Raw genomic sequence first — 26,522 nt, 5'->3', positions numbered from 1 at the left:
CCACAGATGAAGAAGCAGCAGCAGCTCCATCCGGCTGATGGGGAATTCCCTTCTCTCCACAGCAACAGCTCCGAGAGAGTCTCTTGCTCTTTAGCTCAATAAACCAGCCAGCCCCCAGCTTCCCTCCTCCTCCCCTTCCCCCTTGGCCCCAGCCAAACTCTTTGTGTTTCTCAAACACACAACAAGTACCATGAGGTTTTCCCAGCAACTAATGGGAAAGAACTCCATAGGTGAGAAGGAACAAAAGGATGGACACACAACCCCCAACAGAACTCCTGTTTGTGTTTCGAGAGGCAGATTCCAGGATGTCTCTCCAAATCTCTGCTATACTGTAATCCTGTCTGAAATGAGCTTTCTTCACCTTTTCAGCTTAGAAAAATCCCGTAAATTTTCCTGTGACAGTTCAGGGAGATACTAGTAGAGTCCAATGTTAACTTCCAAATAAAAACAAAAAGGAAAGCTGTTGGTATGTGCTCTACCTTTTTTCATGTAGCAATTAATAGCTACTAAATTATAAGTAGCCAGGGTGCTAATTTGGTGGCCTAAAATAATTGAAGTTAAAAGGCTAAATATACTTTTAATTTATGTCTAATAAAATAGTGCAAACCAGTAATTTCTCTCCTTGTTTTGATGTATTTCTTCAGAAAACAGCCTATCCCAATAGTCTATCCCAATACTTAGCAGAAGAGATGGTCCTCTGAATTCTTTCAGGCTTCCCTTGGTCCTCCCAAATCTGCTTTCTTTGCTTGTCTGTATGAAGGATATTTTAACCATTTGAGCCATAGATGGCTCAAAATGACATTATTTCACATCAGAGGGGGACATCCTTGTTCTGGTCCAAGTTTCTTCATAATTTTAAACGTTTCTGTAGATTCTTCAGTACCATGCTTCAGATTGCAAGCATAGAGGTAAAGTAATATGGCGTATCTTTGCTGTATTTAATTCTTTAACTGTATGTTCTTGAAGCCTATGTCAAGTGTATTTACCTCAGAACTTTTACTGGCCATGGCATGCTCATTTAAAGAATAACTACAACAGTCTCGTTTTTCCATAATCTCCTATGTGTGTGGTGTGTTAATTAGCTACTGGTTACCCGGTGTGTGCCAGCCTGGCTTTCGTGTGCCTGTGGTGTCTGAAGCTGGGAATATTCCAATTGCAGCAGCAGCCACAGCGGCAATTTTGGTTTCGATTAGCGTCAAGTCACTTTGTTTTAATGATCCATATGACTTGGGAGAACAACAATATTTCCACACAAGACACATCACCCTTAACTAAATGGAGAGCTACCATACTCTGGGGCTGCTACAGACAGAAACTAGGGGAGGGGAGCTGAAGAAAACAGTGCTATTTGGGAAAAAAAAAACAACAAAAGAAAAACAAAAGAAGTGTGTTTTATTATCTGGAGTACTGTAACTACTAAACACCTTTGTGTGAAAAGAAAGTGGCGTTATTCCCATATTACATGTGAAAAAACAGTGAGGTCGAGTCTGCACAGGGATGTTATGCAGTTGTGCTGTTAGCCAGTAAGTACACTGCTGTATTTAAATAGCTGTAATTATGCTGGTAGAATTGCCTAGATGAGACTCTCCTGAGTTGAAACATGCCCTTTTCTGGTTTAGAGGTGTGCTGCCTTGGAAAAAATTTCAAGTGACCTAAAAAAGGAAAAACAACCTAAATTTCTGGATAAATACAAACTAAGACCAAGTAAGTTATACTCAGTAACTATAGCCTTTAAAACATTTCTCTCATGCTGTATAGTTTTTCTGGTTAGGCAAGCCTTGAACAGGATAGTAATGGGTTTGTGTCACTGTTTCTTCTGCTTGCTAATACTGTGTTACTGTCTCCTTGAGTATGCTGTCTTCTCCCTATATCACTCTAGATTTTTTTGTTTGTCTTACTAGAGGGCTTATTTTGCAAAAGAATTCATATGTACAACAGCAGTGCCACAGCCAATGAAAGTTATTTAAAAAAAAAAAAAAAAAAGAAACTCAGGTATACAGAATATATAGCAAAAGATGAGTTACTCTCTGGCCTATACAGCAGAACAATTTTCCCACTGTGAAATTGCACTGGCTGTAATTCAGGAGCTGTAAAGTGCTCTTCATTAAAAAGAGTACTGGTTTAACACCTTCTCTCATCTTCTTACTGCAAGAGTGTTAAAGCCCTCAACAACAGCATCCTGATGTAAAGATGTGCACAGCTACAAATAGAGGAAAAAAAAAGAGCATTTGCCTTGTGAAAGAAAACTCCTTGTAAGAGTTGAAAGAAAAAATTTCAACTTTCATGCCTGCACTGTGAGGAGGAAAGGTCACCTCTGTCTTTTTCCTATGAGTTAGGGGTTTGTACCAACTCATTAATGATATTGTAAAGATGAACCAAGTGGATGATGAAGAAACACAGCACCATGAGTATTTATGAAGAGTGACACATCTCATTGAAATACAAAAAAAAAAAAAAAAGACAAAGGTTACTGCAACTGAATAATATTTGGTTTTCCGCTCATTGACTGTTATAAGGTACGAATTATAGGAACCTGTCTGAATAACCATATAATTGAAAACCACTTAGAAGACTAGAAATTAATGTTTGTCCAGTAGACCTACATAGCAGCTGAATTTTCACCAAAATTCAGAAGACTTATATACTGACCTCCCATGTGAAGTGCTAAAGATTCCACTGCTTGGGAAGTTTGGTAAAAGTTCAAAACCCTTAATTTTTAACTTACTACTGGTTAATGTTGGTTTGAAGAGCTGCTCGTTTAAGGGGTAGAACAGTGGATGATAACTGAGGCATTACTTTTGTGAATCAAAACAATGTGTCCTTCATTATTTTGTTGAGACCAGAGGCTGAAAACCATTTTTTACACGTTTTCATTGTTTTAAGGAGAAAACTGTCCTAGAACTTCTTGGATTAACCAATACAATTGTACAAGATTTCCCATTTAGCATGCAAATACTTTATTTTGTATTACAAAACAAGTTTTGAAGAGAGGAAGAATGTTTGACTTTGAGTGTTTAACATTCAGTTAAAATTAGATTTAGCCATAATGAGATGTGATTTCATAGAATCATTTAGGCTGGAAACAACCTTTAAGAACTGAGTCCAACCATTAACTCAGCAGTGCCAAGTCCACCATTAAAGCAAGTCCCCGTGTCATCTACACATCTTTTAAATACCTCCAGAGATGGTTACTTTACCACTTCTCTGGGCAACTTGTTCCAATGCTTGACAACTGTTTTGGTGAAGAAAGTTTTCCTAATATCCAACCTAAACTTCCCCTTGTGACCATTTTCTGTCATCCTGACCATTGTTCTCTGGGAGTAGAATGTTCCCTGGCTGCACCCTTCTCAGGTGGAGTGAGTCAGGGAGTTGTGTAGTATAAGGAGGATGCCCTAAGTCTTCTTTTCTCCAGGCTGAGCCCCTTTCCCAGCTCCCTTAGCTCCTCATCACTGAAATTGTGCTCCAGTCTCTTCTCCAGCTCCGTTCTCTCCTCTGGGCACACTCTGGCCCCTGAGTGTCCTTTGTGAGTTGAGGGTCCTAGAACTGGACACAGCACTCCAGCTGCGGCCGCGGAGCTGCCCAGCACAGGGGGACACTCAGTGCCCTGCTCCTGCCGCCCCACTATTGCTCACACACGGCCAGCATGGCCCAGGCCTTCTTGGCCACCTGGGCCCACGCTGGCTCACGTTCAGCTGCTGGTGAGCGGCACCCCTGGGTGCTTTGGGCCCAGGCAGCTTTCCAGATACTTTTTCCCCAGCCTGTAACACTGCAGGGGTTGTTGTGACGCAAGGGAAGGACCTGGCACTTGGCCTTGTTGAACCTCAGACCACTGACCTCATCCCATGGATCCAGCTGGTTCTGATCCCTCTGCAGAGCCTTCCTGCCCTCCAGCAGATAAACACTCCCACCCAACTCAGTGGCATCTGCATTATCAACAGAACTGGTCCCACCACTGGACCCTGGGGAACTCCACTGGTTGGTGCCCTACCACCAGCTGGATTTAACTCCATTCACATCACTCCCAGGTCCAGACGTTCAGACAGTTTTCACCCAGTGACACAGCGCCTGTCCACACCATAAGCAGCCAGTATCTCTGGGAGAGTGCCATGGGAGACAGTGCCAAAGGCTTTATTAGAGTCCAGGCAGAAAATATCCACAGCATTTCCCTGATCCATTCAGCAGGTCACCTTGTTGTAAAAGATCAGGATAGGCAAGTAGGACTTGCCCTTCATAAACACATACTCATTTATCTTCATAGATGCTAATTCCATGTTTCAAAAGTAAGCATGTTTATTTATTTTTGTTTTGTGGTTCAAGCTCTGATCTGTTATAGGATATTGGACCTTTCATTATTATTACTGAAAATTATAAATATGTGTGCAAAAGCCATAGTGTAATTCTAGTCTTTACTTTGCTGACAACTGCTAAAAAAACCAGCACCAAAACTGGTACAGAAGCCAGACACTGAAACTTAAGAAATTGTCATTCTAAGGAGAGACTTTCTGGACTAAAGTAGTATAATCAACTGCTGCTGTGCACGGGGAAACTATCTTTAAGGAAATAAAATCTTATGCATTTCTTTTTTATTTTTGTATCATTGTTCAAAATAGAATATGATGTTATCTATATATTGATGGGTTTTTTGGTTTTTGTGGTGGTGGATTTTTTGTTTTTCATATCTTGCTGCTCAGCATGCATACACACATATATTGCCTTAACTCATTCCATGCAATTATTGTCAGCAGATTTTTTTATTTCTTGATAATGGATTTGATAATTTTTCTTTCTTTTGATAATAATCTACCCTACTGATGATTGTCAACCAGAAGAACAGGAAATACTGAAAGAAACCTATTTTCCCAGCTCTTGTGATTTTACTGCTGTTGCTCAAGGGCGTAATTCAAATATAGAGTGCAGAACAAGTGCAATAAGGTTTCCATTCAATTTAACAGTCTAAGAATTTATCAGGTTTTTCTTTATTCTCTCTTAGGACAAATGTGTCACATACTACTTTTTTTCCCCCTGCTTGTCTATTCACCTTTTCTTTAGCTATTCTAAATCAGTATGAGAAAGCTGAGGGATCAGTGAGAGAAACAGTTTTCTCAAATTACATACTGCTCCTATGTGGCTGCATTTGTATGGGCATTATAGTGGTTTTGTCTCAATGGCACATCTTATTCTAGATTGTTTTATTCAGCCTCTTACTTCCTGTTTTGAGATCATAGTATTTAGTAAAATAACCCTAATGCAGTCATATATATATATAGACATTAATATCAGTTTATGTTCCTTTCCAGTAATCCAGATATCTAAAGCCATTTCTCTCTGGCAAGTATTCTGTTCTTTCCTCTCCTTTTGTTCTGACTTTCCTGAGTAGAAGCTGACTCTTTCTGTAAGAAAAAATTTTAAGCAAAAATAGTTTTAAATCATTTTACAAGTAGTGCATAGTGGGACTAGTAAATAACTATTGGGGGATGTTTAATAAAATCCATTTATGCAAATACAGCTATCAAAAATGTTTCTCATGTTCAATTCAGACATTCATGATGATAAAATACCTTGTGTCCTGCAGAAGATGTCGTGAATACACACTGAGGTGAGGCTGGAGGTGACACAGAAAACAATTCTCTTTTTCAACCCTTTGGTGCCATTTGGGGTCTTTAACAGTTACTTAGACAATGAAGAGAAGAGTAGTTACAGATACAGGGTACTTTTTAATGGTGTTTTTATACTGGGCCAGTGATTGCTGGAGGCTTGACTAAGTTCTGCCAGGCTCTGTTTCACAGAGCATCTCGTGGCATCCCCAGCTGTTGCCTGGCTGTCGTCAGAGGGAAAAGGTTGTTCCACATATCTGGCTGGAACTTCCTCTGCTTTGAGTTATTTTTGCTCTCTTATGTCCTTCCACCATGCATCTCAGCAAAGGAGCATGGCTGTATCTTCATGCTAACCTCTTCATGCCTACTGACAGCTTGCATGAGGTTCTCCAAAGCTGCATCTGAACAAGTTCTCACAGCCTTTTCCTCAAGTGCTCAGCACCCTGATTATCTAGTTGGCCCTTGGCTAAACTTTCTTAGGTTCCTTGATGACAGGACAAGGGGAATGGCCTTAAGATGAAGGAAGGCAGGTTTAGATTATATATTAGGAAGAAATTCTTCATTGTGAGGGTGATGAGGCACTGGCACAAATTGCCCAGAGACATTGTGGACTCTCCATCCCTGGAGGTGTTCAAGACCAGGCTGAATGGGTACAGAGTAACAGGGCCTCTAGTGCAAGGTTTTCTGCCTGTGAAAGTGGGTGTGGATCTAAATTATCTTTAATGTCCTTTCCAACCCAAACCATTCTATGAATGTATGGCTCCAGACATTATTATTCAAATGTTCTGGTGCTGTGAGTACCAAAACTGAACACATACTTTTACAAGGTGGTCTGAAGAGCACAGAGTAAATGGGAGTATTCACCTATCTTCATTTGCCATCTGGATTCAGGATACCATTAGTCCTTATTGCTGCCATGGTGCACTTTGTGCACCTGTTTAGCCTTTCTTTCTTTTTACCAGCCCTTTTTACCAGCCCAGCAATAGTTTCCAAGTCAGTCAGTCCCTAGCCTATTGTGAATTTAGTTCATCTTCTCTGCCATAGATAGCATTTGTCCTTGTTGAATTTAATTAAGGTACTGCTGGTCCAGTCCTTCAGCCTATTTTTCTCTCTATAGCCGTCACTTTGGCAGCTAGCTTATAGCTGCCAAATAAATTTGGCCATGACAGACCCCCAAACTCAACCAACCTAGAAGTAAAACAAGTCCCTAGATGGGGCAGGGATGGGTTCGATTCAGATCCAAGCAGGGACCTCAGCCAGTCATGTTCAATCCAGAAAGCAGACATATCACAGCTCAGAGAGCTGGGTGGTGCTGAAACCTCTACCAGTCAGTTCTCTAGACCTAGGAGTTTCGAACCAACTGCTTAAGTAGGTTGTGAACAACAAAATGGGCTGTTTGTCTGATGATTGAAAGAGGCTTTGAGTCATGATTTCTGTGTCCAACCCACAACCACACGGAACAAACAGCAATCCTGCCCTTAAGTGTATCATTGAAGTGGAGGATGATTGAGATCATTAGTAATGCCAACCAATGATGAATCAAAAAAAGAACAAAAGATACCATAATCTTTGTATGATACCATCGCCATTAAAAATAATCACCGTTTTCATGCACATTCCTACAATTCAGCAAGCAGCTGTGGATGGTAAATTGGAGCAAAATGAATGTACCCCTTTTTCCTCTACTAAGAATAAATATGTGTTTATATTGAGATATGTAGATACTTATCCATTATATCCATTTAGCTTCTGTTCTAACATTGAACACACTTTGTTGTTGGCTTCTGTCAGTTACTGATTTCATTGTCAACCATCAATTCTTAGATGTAAAATAATTTGCCATATAGGAGAAATTGCGTGTGGGTTCTTACTTTATGCTTAATGGAGTGGGCTGGAAGATAAGCCTGGTTTTTAACTCCAAATGTACTATCTACTTATGTGTGTGTCATCAAAGCTTTTTTTAATGTCTGCCTTCCCTGTCTGAAATAGGATGTCACAAAATGTAATGAGAAGTTGAGAAAAGTAGAAAGAATGAAAAATAATCTACAATGGACTATATAAAGCTTCCTGAGAAATGTTGCATGTTGGTACTAAATAATAAACTATGCTGTCAGAAATACAGAGCAAAGTTACAAAGTACTGCAAAGTGTATTTTCAGGAGACTTGTCTGCAAAAAATTATCAGATAAACTTTTATAGATAATGGGAAATATTTCTGGGGATAGTTCTCCTGAAGGAACTGAAGAACCTAAGACTGCAAAAAAGAACAGCATTTAAGAAGAAGCTTTCTTTTATGTATGTAGCCTGGGTGTTTATAGCGTTTATAAAAGTTTCTGAGGAATAAAGATGTACTCAGAAATAAATTAAAACTTTATTATGGGTGGAGTATTTAAAGTATGGCTCAAATATATTTTAAAAAAATTCTGAAAATAAGAAGTGCAAGGAAGATCAAAGTTAGTAGTTTTCCTGAGAGCCTGAGTTATATCCAAGTTACTGATATGTATGGGTAAAAGTGGTTAAAAGAGGCTTTTGTTGTTGCTGTTAATTCCTTTGGAAGGGCTTTAAAAATATTTCGTTATACAGAACTTTTTGCATAGATCTCTTGCCTCCTCTTATATGTCTCTATTCTTTCTAGAATTTTCCCATGTCATATTTGACCCCTTTTGTGATACTTTCTGTGAAATCACAAAATGTAGGAACCAGAGATGTGTTGTTCTGTAGCCACCTGTAATGAGCCTTTTTCTTTACTGATTTCAGTAAAACTTTTGATTTCATTCTAAGTCCTCATTTTGGCATCTTAGTGTAGCATTACTTGGTTTTTCTGGCATGCTGCCTTGGTTAATTAGCTTTGAAATGGCGTGCTTACCTCTTACTGCAGTTTGCCCACTAATAGAAATATGACTGTAGAAATGAGCAGTTAATGTCCCAGTGTTAGGCACTGTATGAGCTGTAAATGTGGATTATTGTTAACAAGCAATTAGGAACACTGTATTCCTATGGGAAGGGAATTGTCCGATTTCAGGAATTTCCAGAATAATAAAAAACTGCTCAAAAAAGGAGAAATTTGCTTTCATAACTTTCTGGATCTTTGGTGAGCACTCAGAATTGTTCCTGGTAGGGAGCCGTTTTTCATCAACTGTTTTCACATTTGACTGGAAGATGCAGTGTCCAGACATTGTTTTCAAAAAACAGTACATGAAATACCTTTTGTAGAATATACTAGGTTTGGTCAATTATATGTAAGTATCATTTCAGGTTTAATATGGTAAAAATTTTGCCAGAGTAAGTAGATGATGCTGGTTCTTCTGCAACTTGATTTTTTTTTCATGAAAACATAATGAACAGTTAAATTTTAAAAATCAACTGATGACAGAAGTTGGACACATAATCCAAGTATAATCTTTGTTTTTTTAATTACATGAAAAAAATACTGTGGTTGAACCTCACTGAAAAGAGAGTCTGTCTGAATGTCATTTGGAATTGTATGATTGGATGCTTTATTGCTGTTGCAGTTCTAGACATGCTAATTTTATATGAGACTAGGGACGAATTTTGAAACTGAAGTAGTCACCTCAAGTTTACCAGATTATTTGAAGAACTAGGTACAGTACTGGTTGATGTGAAGGAGAATATAGCAGAATACTAAAGACTATGCCTTTTTATGTCTATAGGTTTTTTAATTCTGTCAATTTGACAGAATTTAGCATCATTAGCTTTTCTTGTGTGATCGATGTGGCAGAAGTGAAAGTGGTTTTTTGTCTTCTGAAGAATGAAAGATGCTGACAATGAAAACAAAATATCAAGACAACTAGAGCTTATTAAATCACTTAAAATGAATTAAGAGTTTGCTTTTTAAAACTTCTAAATTGAACAGGCTTTGCAAAACCTAGTGCCAGTTAGAGCATTGTTCATCACAGAAGAAACTGGACATTATTGCAGATACACAGAGTGTAGTCAGAGATAGCTTTGGCATTTTAAGACATGCTGACCAGGTTAAATAATCACAAAGCAAATTTAGACCAGAACATGTATTGAAACTTTCCTGATTTAATTCCACTTCTGAATCACAACATCTCAAGCTGTTCCTTTCAAAGTTACTGTCAAGTCAGCAAGGATAGACTGTGCTACACTATTTCACAGCTGTCAAGAAAATTTGCCTGGATTTGAGCAGGATTTCCTTCTGAAGATCAGAGTAACAAGGAAGTAGCAAAAGTGGTTAAATGACGTTTCATAATGGACTTGGCTGCACAGAAAAAATGTAAAAAGTAGAAGGTCATATCCTGTAAATGCTCTCATTTCTCACTTCACAGTAGTTAATGATTTGTAACCAGGTACAGCATGCAATGTGGTCAAATCTAGAATTTTAAGAGGAGATTTTAGTAGATTTTGAATGTTTCTGTGTAAGAGCTGGTAGGAAATTGTCTTCTTTGGGTCATTTTGAGATGTGTTCCACTGCTTTATTTTGGTAAAAGAATGTGCAGAGAGAAATGGATAAATAGATAAATGGAAAAAAAGGTATTCATGCATCTGTTGGCCATTGATTAAACAGTCCTTCTGGTCTCACTTGAGTTAATCAGTGTTACTGGATCACTGTTACCATCATAGGGTAGAAACTCCCTTAATGATGCAGTGTTCATGTGATCTAAACTCTGCTGATCTGCTGCTACACATAAGAAGAAAATGAGACTTCAGTATTTTTTGCTAGTCATAATTTGTCTATGTCTTATATGTTTACTAAAGATTTATCTTTTGGTTAACCGACTTTGGGCTGAATTTTGACTGGGGTGTAAGCAGCATTGATTTCAATGCTGATAGATGGCTTACCTATCCCTGCTAATCAGGTCTCAGTTTAGCAACAATCGTTTTTTCCAGGAGTATTTCTAACAATACCACTCTCATCAGGGCAATCTCATCAACAACCAGAATGTTCCTGATAGCAGGAGCAGTAGTCCTGAGGGCCTGGTTTATTGACTGTGAGTGAAACACATTCCACTTTGTCAATAGTTTTCATATCTGTGTTTGTGCTGCTGAGCTACTCTGGAGAGTGCCCCATTCAGACTTTTTCCTTTACCTCTTTAGATTAGATTCCCTCTTGCAGCCTTAGTTTCTTTGATTATGGAAAGAAACAGTACCATTCTTAGCATACCAATGAACATTTTTCTTCTGCAGGCACAAACCTCCCTCTCCTGCATATGTCTAAAGTGCTGTCCTTGCTGATTGATCACTGATCTATTACATGCTTTTTCTGCTGTACCGTTAGACTTCCATTGCCAGTCCTCAGCTTCATTTTTGTAAATAACTTCCCTCAGTTCTTCTCCCCTTTTCCCCTTACTCTATGCTCTTTCAGATTCTTTCACTTTCCATCCAGTATTTCCCTAGAGTTTGTTGTTGTTTGTGAAAACAAGCAGTACTGAATATGAGGGGAAGTGAGGTAAGAGAAATTGTTCTTGCCTGCTCAGGCAGCAGCCAAGTAAGTGTCATGCAAGCCAAAGGGTTTGTGTTTATTCAGTAATTTTCCTCCAAATGTTTAAAACATATTTTCATAACATTTCCTTCTTGCTTTATTTTAGAGTTGAAGGTGATTTTTTATTGTCTAGTACATGATGTATCCACATTAATTTTTCATTATTGAACTGGGCCTGAGTGGGAGGGAGGTATAGCACCTTAGAATGACATGTCTTTTAGATATTCAGTCAAAACAATGCAGGTGACATACTAATGTTTTGGCTTTTAAAGAACAGTGCTTTCTCAGGGTCACAGTTTTTCTATTTCTTATTCTTTCCCAGTCAATAGATTAGGGTGAGTACAGATAAGAATTGTTTAGTAAATGAAGAAGTGGAAGAAGAAAGAAGGAAAACAAAATTAAAAAAGCAGTGTAAAGGCATTTGCTCGCCATCTCCCACAGGCAGACTAATGCCCAGCCGCTATAAAGACTTAAAAAAGGTAGTGCATATTGGATGCATATTAACCTGAGGAGTTGCTGCTTTTTCCATTAGTAATGATTTTACCAGATGCTACTGGGAATGTTGTAAATGAGAGCTGCATAGCAATAAAAGAAAAGAACAATAGAGGTTAATTTTAGCAAACAGCTTTTAGAAAACCATTTGTTTTCCAAACTCAAGATGCTATGTTTTTTAGGTGAAGGATAGTAGTAGGAGGATAGATAGAATGATTTTGTAAATGTTTATTTATTAAAATATTCTGAAGTAAGGTTAGTATGACTGCTATTGAAGTAAGAGTGTTCAGGAGCTAGGATATGTTTAAGTGTTTAATGAATATGCAGACAAATCTATTGTACATGCATGGAAGTACTGAGATAATTATTTGAAAAGCTTTGACACGACATAAGAGGAAAATCATTGGGGAGATTTCTCTATAACAGTAATTGTACTCATGCAACAGTGTAAAAGGGAATAGTTTTGTGACACCTGTAAGAAATTGGTTCTAAAGTGGGGCTATTTGTAATGGCAAAATCTTTTTGCTGTAATAGTTTTGGGTGACAAAATACTGTCTTCAATTTAGGCTTAAATTTAGTCTAGAATCCATTTCCTCTATGATACTTGTACAGCAGGAGTGTAAGTGATCTGGAAAAAGTACAGAAGCTCTCGGGATCATACTTTTCAGTAAATGTAGTAAATAAGGAGTCTAAGAGTCATATTTAATACTGAAAAATGCAAATGAAAAATTTACTTAATTATTTTATAATCTCACACCTGAGCAGACCATGTGATTGCTCTTATATATATGCATATGTATATAAGCACATATATACATGTATGCATATATATGACAGCAATATATCTGCTCATAGAGCATGTGAACCTCTTAGGGGAAAAGCAAATCATTTTTAAAACATATTCTTTTGAGCTCACAGGATGCTCTCAGACAGAGTGAGCTTTTATGTCTGAGACTGCACTGTCTGTCTGTCCAACTGCTGCTGCTGCTGCTGCCTTTGTGAGGTTGATGTTGGCTGTAAGGGGTCTGGCTCAGATGGACATCTAGTGAACTTGTCAGCCGTGTCGTTTGCATTGTTACACAGGTATGCAGCTGGAGCCAGGAGTGACTCATGCCGATGGCTGTGAGCTGCAGTGGCTCGGGAAAAGCTTTGTAGTCTGGAGGTAATAGGAGAAGTCAGCTGGGGGAAGAGCTGCCTGATCTGCACTGTCTCACTTACTAGGAATGTGAGCCAGGGCCACTGGCCATTCCTCCTGCCCTCCTTTCACAGCTCAGAGCTCATGCAGCAGCAAAGTTCTATTACAAGTATTTTTGTATTTCAGCAAAGATTCCTAAAGAACACGAGACAAGGATGTTTTCATAGCAGCTGAGTTAAACCCCTGCAATCATCTGCTGTGATCCACATTAGCTGATTAATCCTGTGATCAATAAAAGCTTGAGTGAGAGAGTTGTTATATGCCAAATTTTCTGAACACCAAAAAGACTTCCTTTTTGTGGTTAAAGTGGAGATACTGACATCTACACAAGCTTGTTTTTTCAACCATACATCTATTTAAAACCTTTTCCCCATTTGAAATGTGGAAAACATTGTGAGGTCATGGATTTAAGAAGTCAGTGCAACTTAAAAGTATTTGAAAAATGAGAAGCTAGAATACTTGGATAACTTTTTACAGCTACCTATGTTCAGTTACCTATGATCAGAACACTTTGATGGAAACTTCTCTATCAAGCCTTATTGACTGTTGGCCCATAAAACCAATTCTCTGTTTGCTTAAGGATTACATGCTTTTGTATGCTCTATTTTTTCGTAAAAATTAAAATGATGAAGACAGTATTCCTGCACCAAAAAAAAATAAAAATAAAAATAAAAATAATGCTACCAGTGGTTTTTCCCAAAGGATGAATGTGCTTGTAAAAAAACAAACACAAAATTGTCTTTAGTTTATAACTTTTTAAGTATTACACACGAGTTGAGTAAATGCCGAAAACGTTCTTCAAGAAGTTATGGTGGACTGAATTTGGTGTTCTACAGGAATTAAGCAGAAATGTCCTGAGAACACAAAGACCTGAAAAACTGTGTCCTCAATGTGATGGTTGTCAGGGTGGATGCTGCAAAAAAACCCCATACCTACACATCAGTAACATAAGAAAAGCCCTTGTGTTTTGTTTTTGCCATTTTGTATCAGTATTAAACATTTAGACAATATGTGTAACTTAAAAAAGAAAACCAGTGGTGTAAAAGTAGTTTCATTCTGTGTCTTAGAGAAATACTTCTGGTTTTAGAACTTGACTGGTGGTTTCATTTGTGATAAATGAGGCAGAACTGAATACAGTAGATAACTTACATTCATACAGGGGAAATGGGAAAAAAGAGAGAAAACCAGTGTTCCTGTTGTTACCTGAGGAGGCAGAAGGAGAAGGTGCCGTGTTGAAAGGTGCAGTTACAGCACTGTGGATTTTCTAATGCTGACTGTGCTTCAGAAGCTCTGCCTGCACATTCCAAGGAATCTGTAGTGATGCAGGTTCTTCCATATAGTTTTTACTCTGTGCAGTGACAGAGAAGATAGGCACAGCAGACAAAAAAAAAGAAAAAAAAAATTCTATGTAGTACTTCATCTTCTGATTACTACTGCAAGGGTAGGAGGGAGAGGTAAGCTGAAGGTAGATTTCTAAGGTAGACCACTTTGGTTATTTTCTTTTGCTCTGACTAGTAATAAATACTGAAGGAATGAATCCTGAGCAGAGAACAAATGTAGGTTGCAGTCTGAAGTTAATATTTTTTCTGGAGTTTTCTCATTTGAATGCCCATGGATGGATATTAGAAACATACTAAATAAAGAAAAAATCATGTAGATTTATAAAATATAACATTTAATTAATTGGAAAATCCTGTGTTCCAAAGAAATCAAGAGTTTAAAAGAACTTTAAATATATTTTCCTGTCTATGGGCTCTATGGTTTCAAACAAATTGGTTGAAATAATCATGTAGAAGTTCAAGTATGTGCAACCTCAGATTTAAAGAAGAATAGTAAAACTCAAAATAATATTGTCAATCTAATTGGTTTTGTCGCTGAAACAGAAAATAACCTTTCTACGTACAAAACATTCCTGCAACATAAAACTTAAAATGTTTGTATTGAAAAGGTGTCTACTAGTTAATCTGAGTAATTTACCTGACAATGACAAAACCAATTAGAAACTGAATAAAAGTTTTGCATGGGTTGTTTCACTTAGGTGGTACCACTTTGTGATACCTTGCTCTTACTTGGCATGTGGAAGCCAGGGAAGTCAAGCCAGGGAACTACCCCTGGTCATCTCCAGGGGTTTGTTCTGAGGCAGGTACAAGTTCCTGGTGAATCAGGGGACATGGCACTCTTGTGTTGCCTGGAGAGCTGCTGGATTGGTGTTTGTGTGTGTTGGTGCTGATGGTTGGTGCTGCATCCAGTGAGTGCTCTCCAGAAGGCTCTGGATAGATGATCAATCATCTGGAACGTGAATTAATCCGGTTTCTTTGTGCAAGCGGGGACTGCTATGTCAGCACAGCAAGGGGTGGCAATGTGAGCCACTGACTCTGGATCCAGGGGAGGACATCCCCTTGTCCTCTGAGAAGTGTGTTTGGGAGGTGCAGGACCTGCCTGATGCAGCATGCATCAAATTAGCATTGTATGTGAATGTTTCAAAATGGATCTGGCAAAACCAGTGTTGATGAGTTACCATATCAAACTTGTCACAGAGGCAGATAATTGCTAGGTGGGGTGGCACAGCCTGTGTGTTATGCAGGAGGTCAGATTAGATCATCACTGTTTCTTCTAGTTTTGAATTCTGTGACTCTACTGCAACCAGTTGTTCCATGCAATCACTGTCCATACTTGTTTATCACCGACACACCCAAATCATCTTGCACCCATATGTGGCTGACACTGTAATAGAGTTGCTTGTTTTCCAGGGCATGAAGAGCTTTTCCATAGGTCAATGTGGTAAGGAAAATGGGATTTTAATTTAATTTAAAAATTACATACTTGCATGACATGGATTCAAATCATTGGGGTGAGAGGAGGGAAGGGCCATAAAAGACATAGAATTTTGTATTAGAAATTCAGGTATTCCTGACTAATTTTTGCTAAATCAGTAGAACCTGTTTTAAACTGAGGTTGCACTCCAGTCAGGTTTGGCAGTAGGAATAATAAAAACACAGTGCAAAATTGTGTGTTATGCAGAATTATGTTATTATTATGTCATGTGTATGCTGTATATTACATGTATTATGACTTGCAACATGTTGTTACTATTATATATTAATGTGTTCTTAATACAGAATTAAGGACAAAGTAGGTGGGTCACCTTTAAGTAAGCTGCAGCTGCTTGAAAGCCTTTTCTATGATGCTGGTTGTGTTAGTCTGTTTCAATCACTGAGAATATAGTATTAGCCAAAAGATTGGTTCAATCAGATGTATTTGGTGTTCTTGAAAGTAATGTCCTTTTGTAGTTCAGCAATCTATAGATAGCCCTATACTTCTTTTGGTAAACCTTCATGCTCCCTTTCTTTTACGAGACTGGTTGCAGGCACGAATTTACCTATTCATGCAACTTTAGGCCAGATCTGGAGGCCTGAGTAATAGAATTAAGCCTGTTTGCATAACACTTACTTAGAGATAAAAGACTTAAGTTTTCTGATCGCTTGTATGCACAAAATATGTAAAAGCTCTTATATAATTACAGAGATATAAAAATTAGAAAAAAGAATCTTTAGTTGTTGAGAATTTTGTTTGTTTGGTTGGTTTTGTTTACATGAATAGAAGTTACGTTTTAGTTCTGGAGATTAAAATCTGTTGGTCATATTGAACTGGTTAACATTACTGCAGTACTGTCTGCCCTATTTATTTCACAGTGAGAAAGCTCTCCCCTCACTGTGTTTGTGGCCTCCCAAAAATAAGTGATTTGCCAGGCACATTTCTTTTCAAAAGGAAAACATTATTTTCAGAGAAAGACAAGACCAGCATGGATGTATTTTAAAGCACTGTTATAATCTTAATAAGGTTTCAGTCAGCATCACTCTATGCACTTACTTCCCTGCTTCAATTTATCTGTCTTTTAGAATGCCTAATTTTATTGGGAAAAATTCAAACAGTAGAGTTGCTGTGGATGGAGTCATTGTCATGCAATATTAATTAGTAACTCGTAGATTTTTTTTCCTTTTTTGCAGGGTCTGGGGTAAATTGATGAGTCTGTTGAGTGTTTTCCTTAGTCAAAAAAATACTGCATTTGAGATGGTATATAAATTTTCCTCAACAAAGCTTACTGAAAAATTACTGCAAAGGCTTATTTTTACTAGCAGTGATTAATAAATTCTGCACTCACTGTTACCTTCTATAAATTTCAAACATTTTTTAAATGTCTTTCTGACAGATGACATAGCTCTTCTCTTGACTTAGCTATGCCCATTAAAAGAGGGAACATAAATAGGTCAGATGAAGCTGCTAACTGTTCTAATGTAATTCAGGAGCATTGGGCATAACACATGTTTTTGGTACAGCAGCACATCTTTCCGTGTAGTGTCTGAGGAATATATTGCAATCCATACAATGAAAATTTGTGTATAGAGCTATTGCTTTTATTTTGTTTTTCTCTGATACCCTTCTCTGGTTTTGTCAGTGCGGTTTAGCTGAATGTTTGTGGTGGTTTGGATATATATTAGTTTAGTTTCTCTGAAACAAAAAATACAGTTTTAAAAATTATTTTAAAAAATGTTTAAAATCCATTTTGCAGTTAGAAAAATAGGAAGAAGATTTAAAAGCTGAAAGTAAAAATGAAATTTTGCTACAGAGGCTGTTTTTGAACTTACCTTTTTTTCAAGGTGCCCAAGGATTACTGTGGTATTACAGTTTTACTTATTTGTTAGCTATAAATGCATACATTTTGGGTAAGTGGTGAAGTGGTTATAGCTACTTACGGCTTTTAAGGTTATCATTACTGATTGGCATGATGCCTCAGTGTGTCACATGTCAAGTGTTTTCCAAATCTGAGTGCTCCAGAGGCTCTTTTTCCCTAACCCACATACTCATGTGCTCATTGGCTTTGGCTCTTCCATTACACTGTCAATGTTCAGTTTTAACCATTTCCCTTCAGGAGTTCCTTCTGATGGTCAGAGAATTGGTTGTTGCTGGTGATGTGAACCAGAAGCCTCAGTTCTGATTCTTTCAAAACACCTTTATTATTAAAGCGGTTTCGTGATGTCAGCATACTGGTCAGAGCCTTGTTTCTTTGAGTAGATAAGTAAGGATATCAGGGACTGTTTTTCACTTTAGGTATTAGGAAACAGGTTAAGCACTTTTATTCAGCTGTTTTGTTTATTACTTATTTATAGCACCAAAAAATGGTGGGAAAAATCAGAAGGAAACTTCTGAGCATGTAAATTTCTGAAGCAAGTAAATCCTTAAAAGTTGTACAGGATCTGTATCACCTTTTAAAATACCACAATTTGATGATGGGACAAGAAGAGCCCTGCAGGGTTACAGAGGAATGCTGTTTTCAGTTATGAGGAAGGGAATTGGAAATACATTTGGCGTGCATCACAAAAGCACAGCTCAGTCATGGTATGGCACTTTGGGCATGGTCTGGGTAAGCTTTGAGACAGAGCAGTTACAGAGAAATCGTGAAGGAGAGGCTAGAATGGCTACCAGTGCCATTCTCCTGGTGGTAAGGTTATGAGATCTAAAACCAGTCTGTCCAAGGAGGCTCTGCATTAATCAAGACAGCCAGCAGCTATTATTTGTGGAAGTATTGTCAAGTAACTGAGTTTTGTTAAAATATGTTATCTTGAAGTAATGAACCAAAGTATTTTTTATGGTGTCCAATCAAATTCCCAAATTACTTCTTGTAACGGGAACATATATATGTACAAAAGTATCCACGTCCTCCAGCGTTTAACTCCATATTTGCAAGTGTATGTATTTAGGGAATTCAATCTTCAGTAAAATAGGTCAGGACTGAAATGTGTATTTCATATTCAGACGTGTGGTGAAATTTGTCATCCAGCCATACAGTGCAAATTCATGCAGATTTTTTGTGATGATTTGCACACAAGATGGACATTCTCATGCAAATTCTTGACTCCTTTTGAGTGGTTTCCTTCCATAGGAAAGAACTTGGTAATGGTTTTGTACTAACCCATAGGGAAAGAGACAAAAACAATACTTGTCTTACTAGACAAAGGGCTGCAGAAGTCAAAAATAATGTGCATTTTCAAATATAAAGAATCATACACAACATACTTAAGGTGGCTGTGTTATTAGGACCCAGAACTGTGTTTAAAATTGATTTTAATGTGGTGATACTTGTAAGCTGACTAAAGACAGGCGTATCTATTCATTTTACTGGTCTTCTGTTGCTAAGTTTTAGGAACCTCATGTATATATCACATACTCATGGTTTCTTGTTTTTGCATTAAAGATGATGACAACTGTAGATCTAGGGTGAAGAATTCAAATTCTTCACAGAAAAGGAGAACCTCTTCCTGTGGGCATTGACACCTCCTGTAGCATGTTCTGGATGCCGCCTTTGAAATGGAAGAATTCTGTGGCTTAATTTGCGTCATTAAATAATGTAGTATTGTTTTGTCTAAGTGATACTTAGCACTGCAAAAACAGATTAATATGCATGTCTTTAGATTGAAATAATAGTTTCCCTTTCTCCTCTGTTTCTAACCTGTGACTTCTAACCTTATGCTGAACTGGAGAGTGCTTTCTTCTCTGTTGTTGCATATGCCTGTTTATTATTGTAGGTTTGTTGGAAATTTACTACAAATGTGAGCACCTGAAAATAAATCTTTTACTAATCTGGAAATGTGATATGCAACGCGAACACTCTCCAGCCTCCAGATAAGGTCTGCAAAGTACCATTGAGACATAAAGTAATCTGTGGATTGGGTCATTCTGAAAGCTCTTATTGATATGAGATGAGTCTCAATGGAGAAGTCCTGCTGTCACATGTTCATCATGTACTGATTGAGAGCAGGAGCACAGACTCCGAGAGAAGGCTGAAGCTGAGATATTTCCTATGCTGCAGAGATTGAGGATGTGAAAGAGGCTAATGCTTCATTAAGCTTCTCTGATTAAAAAATGGCAGATCTTGTTAGACATAGGATGCTCTGTTACTGCTAATGGGACAAGTGTGCAGTGTATTAAGGTAAGGGCATTGTTCTTCCTCAGCAGATAGGAGAAGCTTTGTTTATTGTCTGTATGTGGAGTTTTAAAGTGCAGTTTGCAGCTTTGCTATTGAGAAAAAATTGGCTGCTGTGTCACACATAGCCTTGTCAGAGAAACAACTGGAATGCAGAAATGCCTTTGAACTCAGGATGGATTTGTTTTTGCTTCCCGGGCAGTCAGCATCAGTGTTTTTAACAAAAAGGAGGAGGCTGATTACCACAAGGTTTCCTGTTCATGTGGATAAGGAGCTTTCATAAAGAAACAGGAAAACAGAAGTTCTCACAAAAAAAAAAAAAAAAAAAAATAAAAAAAAAAAAAAAAAGTATTCTGCTGCATTTTTTGGCATTCTTTACAAATTTTTAAGTGAAGGAGAAATAGGTGAGTGGAGAAAATAAGCTGTGCACAAGTTTCTGAGAGAAAAGAATGCCCAAAAAGAAGCAGGTTCATGCAAAATGCCTCTCCAGTATCGGACTTAGGTGCTTGCAGGCACTTGATGAGAGCATGTTGATGGGTGCTCTTGCAGGGCCCTGCAGGGAGTGTGGGGTAGCCTGAGGTTTGTAGATGAAGGAGGGGGTAGAGTTTTCATGCTGTTTGAAGAAAGCAGCTCTTTGGGGAGTACGGCGCTTAGTGAGGCTGCACTTGAGGTGCAATGCTGGGTCGGCCACTCCTCTCTTCCCAGGCCTTGTGTAGCCCTTGCCCCTTCCTCTCACAGGTATGTACATACACGTGCACACGCACATTCCTAAACTAGAAAGGCTTTCCAGAAAGAAGGGGCTTTCAGATTTACTGAAACAACAACTAGCTGCATGTAGGATTTTGTCAGGAGAGGATTTTAGTGGGCTGGCAGGTTTGGAAGGAGCTCCTGCCGGCAGGGCGCCTGTGGACCACCCATCTGCTCTTCCCGTTGAGGACAGCTGAACACCCGCAGCCAGAAATACACCACGGGCTTAAAGAAGGGTCTGTTCTAGGTGAGGTTTTCGCCCGAAAGTGGGATGGGGCAGTTGTTGTGTCTGACGACGGGGACAGAACTCGAAAGCATCTTTGCTCCCGCCAGCCTGCGGTTCCCTCCTCCACCTCCCACAACTTTTATCTAGCTGGAGAGCCGCGTTCCAGGCGGCATCGCGCCCTTCCTGACCCGCGGCTGTCCCTTTGTAGCCGCGGGGAGCCGGGCCGGGCCGGGGGAAGGGCGAGGCGGGGCAGGAGGCGGGCAGGGGGAAGTTGGCGCGGGGAGCCGGGGGTGTGCGCGGGCCTGAGGGGAGCGGGCGCGGCGGGCCCGGAGCGGCGGCCCCGGAGCGTCCTCGCAGCCGGGCGAGGATGAGAGACCCAGGTAAGACATCAGGAGAGCACACGGGTGGTGACCGTGTGCGGCTCTTGTGCCCCCGCCATTTTCTGCGACTAAAGCTTTTTTTCCCTTTCGAGCAGGACAAGTACTCAGACAGGTGCCAGGTGTGAACAAAACGTAACTATTTTTTTAACCTAAGTTACAGCATACGGGCGTTTGGCTTCAGATAATAAGTGATCCCATCTTCCGTGGTTAACCTCTGCATGATCTTAAACTGGGAGGAGCAACAACTTAAAACATGAGTTCACATTTCTTTTTTTTCCTGTTCTGTAAATACCTTTACGTTTATGGGAAGATGGGAGTGCATAATTAGCTGGCTGATTTTCTGGGAGCAGGTTATAAACCGTAAACCTTCTGTCACAGCTATGTGTTGGGATTACCTCCTGTGTGTCAGACGTAGGTGAAGGTAACACGGAGAGGAAGTGCTGGTGATGCTGGGTCATAATTAAGCAGCCTCCATACAAATATTTTTGTGAGATCTTGGAAGTCGGAGGTCCAGCCAAAAGAACAGAGAGATCACATACTGGAGGTACAGGTGAGGTGATTACATGTCTGAGCTGGCCACTGAAACGTTAAAAATGAGAAATAATTTAACTTACTAGGAAGGATGAATCAGTGAAGGACCTAGAGAGTTACAGGGAAACTTTGTGGTGTTAAAAAATAAACAAAACAACCGCATGTCACAGTAAATCTGTTCTTTCCTTTGATCTGAAAGTTTCTCCATAGCTTTTAGTTGCCTTCATCCCCACATGTAATACAAGAGAAACAATAGCAAGCTTATTTCATAGCAAATGTTCAGAATATTTCTACAGCAGTAATGTAGTAGAAATAAATACAGCATCTTGAACTCCTTAATTTAAAATGTCTCATTTGTAATTATTTACCAAATAATTATCGGCACTTTTGTTAAAGTTCCAATTGCAGCAAATAGGGTGTGAACAATCTTTCAAAAAGGCTTTTTACCAAATTTTACTGAGTACAAAGAAATTATACCGTTGTATTTTGATCTGCATTATAATTTCATTGCCAGCTGGAAACATGGCAGAGGTCAGCTGCAAGAATAGACCTGTTTTCACTTATCACTCCTTTTAATTCACATCAATACATTAACTGTAATGCCAATTACAGGTAGGTTGTGAATGATGTTTAGATGTGAACCTACTTGACAGTGCAGAAGAGCTAGAGACAAATAAACAATGTGAGATAATACTTTATCACAATAATCGTTAGCATTTAGACCACACATCTGAATACACTTTATTTGAGAGAAACAGTTTCTGCATATTCTAATCCAGAGAATAAACTCTCTTGGACCAGAGTTCACAGGTGGCTTCTGAGTGTGGCAGGGCCTGTGCAGAATGTTCTGTCACCACAGGTAAAAGTAATAAAGTTCTCTGGTAAAAACATGTTTTCCATTTTTTTTCAATGAACATTTCCTCTTTAATCTCAATCATTGCATAACAGCTATTGTTACAGCCTTAACATGCTTCTGCATTTTTGCATATATTAGATTCTCTTACTAGAAAACAAAGCAAACCTCACCAGTCTGCCCTTGTGCATGTTAGTACAGGTCAGCCTCTAATGCATTTGGTTTATTTCCATTGTAGGAGAAACAGTACAAAGGGCAATGGTGAAAAATCCTGGAACCCTCTCTTAGTGCTGCTTTGACAGATTGTACACAATCTGCTCAAACAGGTAAAGGTCTTGCTATCAAGTCTACAATAAAGAAGGTAGAAATGGGCAGTGCATTTCATTCTCACCTTTCATCTGTATGGTGGGAGTAAGGAATGTGCCCATGCTACAGCCAGGATTGGTTCTGAACCTCTGTTTCAGAGGTCCAGCATTTGAGCTGGTCAGTGTTTCTGAAGAATGCTGCAAATACTACCTGTGTTTTGTGAAATAGTTGTTAACTTGCTTTGGGAGGCTGAAACAAGGCCAAGAAAAGATTTACAGTGTAGGATTCTCTTCTTCCTCTTCTTCCCTGTGGTTTAGCTACTTTCCTGTTGTTGAGGAAGTTGGGAGGGAGCTGTGTTCCAAAACATGCTCTTGGGAAATCAAGAATAATCTTTTCTTTTCCAAAGATATCTCTGTTTAAAAAAAAAACCAAACCAACAAACCAACTCTGGCCTTGTTCTTATGTTTGAAGGCTTTTTAGTAGATAAAATAAGAGAAATATTTACCATAGTCACTCCTTCATGTGCATTTTTTTGGCATCGTGTAAGTAACATTACCTCTTGCTTTATTTTATGTCTAGCTTGCTGTTTTATTGGTGCAGGCCTTTCGGAGTGTCTGAACTTGTTTGTTTAGGGTTTTCTTCACACTTCCTTTCGGAGGTGTGTGGGCTGGTTTACATTAGCACTGTATCCATCCTGTATGAATCAGTATAAACTGAACTTCACACCTAGGGAAGAAACCACCACCTGTCTTGTTTCCTCCTGTTAAAGAAGTGTCTTTCCAAACTCCGAATAAGTGTGGGAGGTGTGATGGGTGCAGTGCTCTGCCATTCTGAACTAGAGAAGTCACACTCACCATTTACCACTCAGGATGTTATTAAGTAAGTTCTCCACCTTACAGCAGCAGTGACAGAAGTTCAAAAGCATTCACTTCCTTCATTGCTATCACAAGGGCAGCTGTTGCACAGATGGGACACAAGTGTTCTTATTTGTATCAGGACATTGTCTAATCCTAGTTGATACTAGATTATATGGTGCAGGTTACCTCAGCCCAATTACAGCAGGGACTAAGGAATAGTTTTAATCTTCCATGCAGAGTATTTAATTGACCATATAAATTTTGTTGTCATTTCCTCTCAAGTGCAGGGCTTTCATCAAGACTGAATGCCTCAGATGGGTTGCTTTTCCACTCCAGTGTGGTAAATTCTCTATTTCCAGCCAAAATATACACATTATTGTTGCTCTTAGAGACCTCCCTTTCCGTCGCTTTGTCATTGTGTAATTCTATAGCAGAGTGAACAATGAGAGCTACTATGTGCTGTCTCAAGGTTCAGCTGTGTCCACAGGCATTCCCTGTGCATTCTTCCTCTTCCTTGAGTGAACTCATTGCATGTTCTACAGCTGTCGCTGGGACACTGTGCCTGGAAAGCCTGGCATGCACATCTTGGCACGCTTACTTGCTCATTTTCCCTCTGTCTTTTATTAACACCCCCAACTCAGTAATTCATGCAGTCTGTGACTCAGGAGATAAATGTCACCTCCCTATAGACAGGATACTCTGGGAAGCATAAGCAGTCATCTGGAGGCCAAGAGTGAGAGATCACAGCTCTAGTAGCAGATTTGCTAATTTCTCACTAGGATCCACATTCTGCTTTTCAAAATTCGGGTACACAAGTTTCTTTTTACACTGTTAATTTTCAGATTGAATTTTGGGGAAATTAAAGTGTTACAGCCCTACCCACATGATCGCTTTTTTTCTTCCTCTAGGGGGTGGCTTCAGTAGTTCTAAAAACAGGCAAAATGGAATCCTTCCTTGTGGAACTTCATACCTGAGTAAAACATCTGTGAAAACACTATCAAAATATTCACCACAGAGACAGTGGAGATGTTCTGAGAGGCGGTGTTTGCTAGGATGTGAAGACAACATTTTTCTATGCTCTTTTAGGTATTCTGGGGGGAATTATGTGAACAGTCCAGATGATGAAAGTACAGAGCAGGTCTTTAATGAAAGGTGCCACAGAGAAACTTCAGGAAGACTCTGTGAAGCAAGTGGAGTGAGATCTTCTCTCTTGCTGGCAAGTGTTGCCAAAAGAGTGATACTAGCTTTCCCTCTCCAGGGGAGGGAGATGGAGTTCAGGCAGAGAGAAGATCGTGAATGGCAGTCGTGAGGATTGACAAAATAGGTGTTCCCTTGAAGATATCTCAGCTCAGACAGTCCCACACTGGAAAAGCCTTTCAGAAGGAGAAAGATGGTGTCATTCTCTGACAGTGGTGATAGTGTTCCCCCCTTGATCTTTGCTCTGGGGATGTTTTCCACTGATTCAGGACAGCTGAGGCTTGATCAAGAAACAAGGTTTGTGCTTATATAGTCTCCAGGGCTTGCATCCAAAGCAGTCTTTGCCTGGCTTCCTCTATGGTTTGACAGTTAGCTTTGCTTTTGTTTTTGCCCTTCATTAGTGTTTTTTCTTCATTAGAGCTCCCATAAAAAACAGAGGTTTAATTGTAAAGAATCTGGGAGAAATTTTGTCAATTTTCTCTATTATATAAAGAATGTTTGGGATGAGGAAAAAATGACTTCAGATGAGTTCTGAAAAGCTCCAGTGTGACCCTTGTGTGTTACACTCATAACTCGTTTTGTGTTCTGGCCATTATAAAGGAACAGGCTGATATCTGATGCTTTTCCAATTTGCTTTTCTCTCTGAAATTAGTTGTGTGTTAGCCAGACCTGCAAAGACAAACCTCTTTCTTGCTCATTTGGATTACAGCTAGCATGAAAGCAGCAAAGTCTCAATCACTCATTTGGCAGTGAACTTCCTCATTTTTTAAAAGCTATTTTTAGATGATTGTTGAAGTTTCCTCCTCTGGCACAGAATATTTTTCCGTATTTCACTGAATTATATAATATCTCACTTAGGTTTTGGAAAGTTCATTTTGATATGCTTGATTATCACATATTTTCAGTTCTTAAATTAAGTTATTAAACAGTTGCTTCCTGCTTCTACTTACTCCTTTGTCCCTTTTGTTAGTGTTGCTGTAGTCACATACTGATATGAAATTATTCTGCTGAGAGTATTTGAAAGAAGGGAGAGGGTCAGAGTGCTCTAAGTCATATGGATTCTCTCACTTGGGAAGGAAGCTGCTTAGTGCTGTAGAGCACTGTTGTGGGTTGACACCCTCTGGCAGCCCCTCTGCAGCTGATTGCTCACCCCCTTCCCCACAGTAGGGTGGGAACAGGATAAAAGGGCAGGCATTCAGAGGGTGCCTTCCATGGTGAGCCAGAATAATGCCAACCTAAAGCAAGATTCTAAGAATGACAAATCAAAACAGTACTAGGCTGTCTGATTAATAGATTTACAGGCTTTCCCTTGGTATTGCTGATTTATGATGAGTGTGACTCTTCTAAAGAATTCAGGCACAATTTTTTTATCCTTACCAGAGACATATTTAAAGATAAGCTCTTAATTTATGTATAAGAGGTAGTAATACAGTGATGAAGGTCTGTTGGTATAAATCAAGTCATGTTGAGAAGTTTTCTTTGTTCTAAGTTTTAAGTTTTATTTTTTAAGGATTTTAGGGAAGGAATAATTTCATACTTTGCTTTGTGTTGGGCTTCCCCCCCCCCCGCCATTTCTTCTACTTTGAAATAGACTTTCATGTTCTAAAGACAAGAGATGAGGAGGACTAAATGCAAGAACAAGTTTAAGGTTTTGTCGTGGTTTAAAACCAATAACTAAGAAAATTACTTATTTCTTGCT

General features: G+C 39.0%; 1 protein-coding gene across 2 annotated transcripts in view; it reads left to right on the top strand.

Annotated features, from left to right (window-relative positions):
• MCC (MCC regulator of WNT signaling pathway) overlaps positions 1 to 26,522 on the top strand; it is a 187,776-nt gene that overhangs the window by 72,647 nt on the left and 88,607 nt on the right. The gene's annotated exons all lie outside the window — the stretch shown is intronic.

This window comes from Parus major, chromosome Z, assembly GCF_001522545.3.
Source record: "Parus major isolate Abel chromosome Z, Parus_major1.1, whole genome shotgun sequence".
Taxonomy (NCBI): Eukaryota; Metazoa; Chordata; class Aves; order Passeriformes; family Paridae; genus Parus; species Parus major.
The sequence above is the reverse complement of the archived record's forward strand: the minus strand, read 5'-3'. Positions and strand labels throughout refer to the sequence as shown.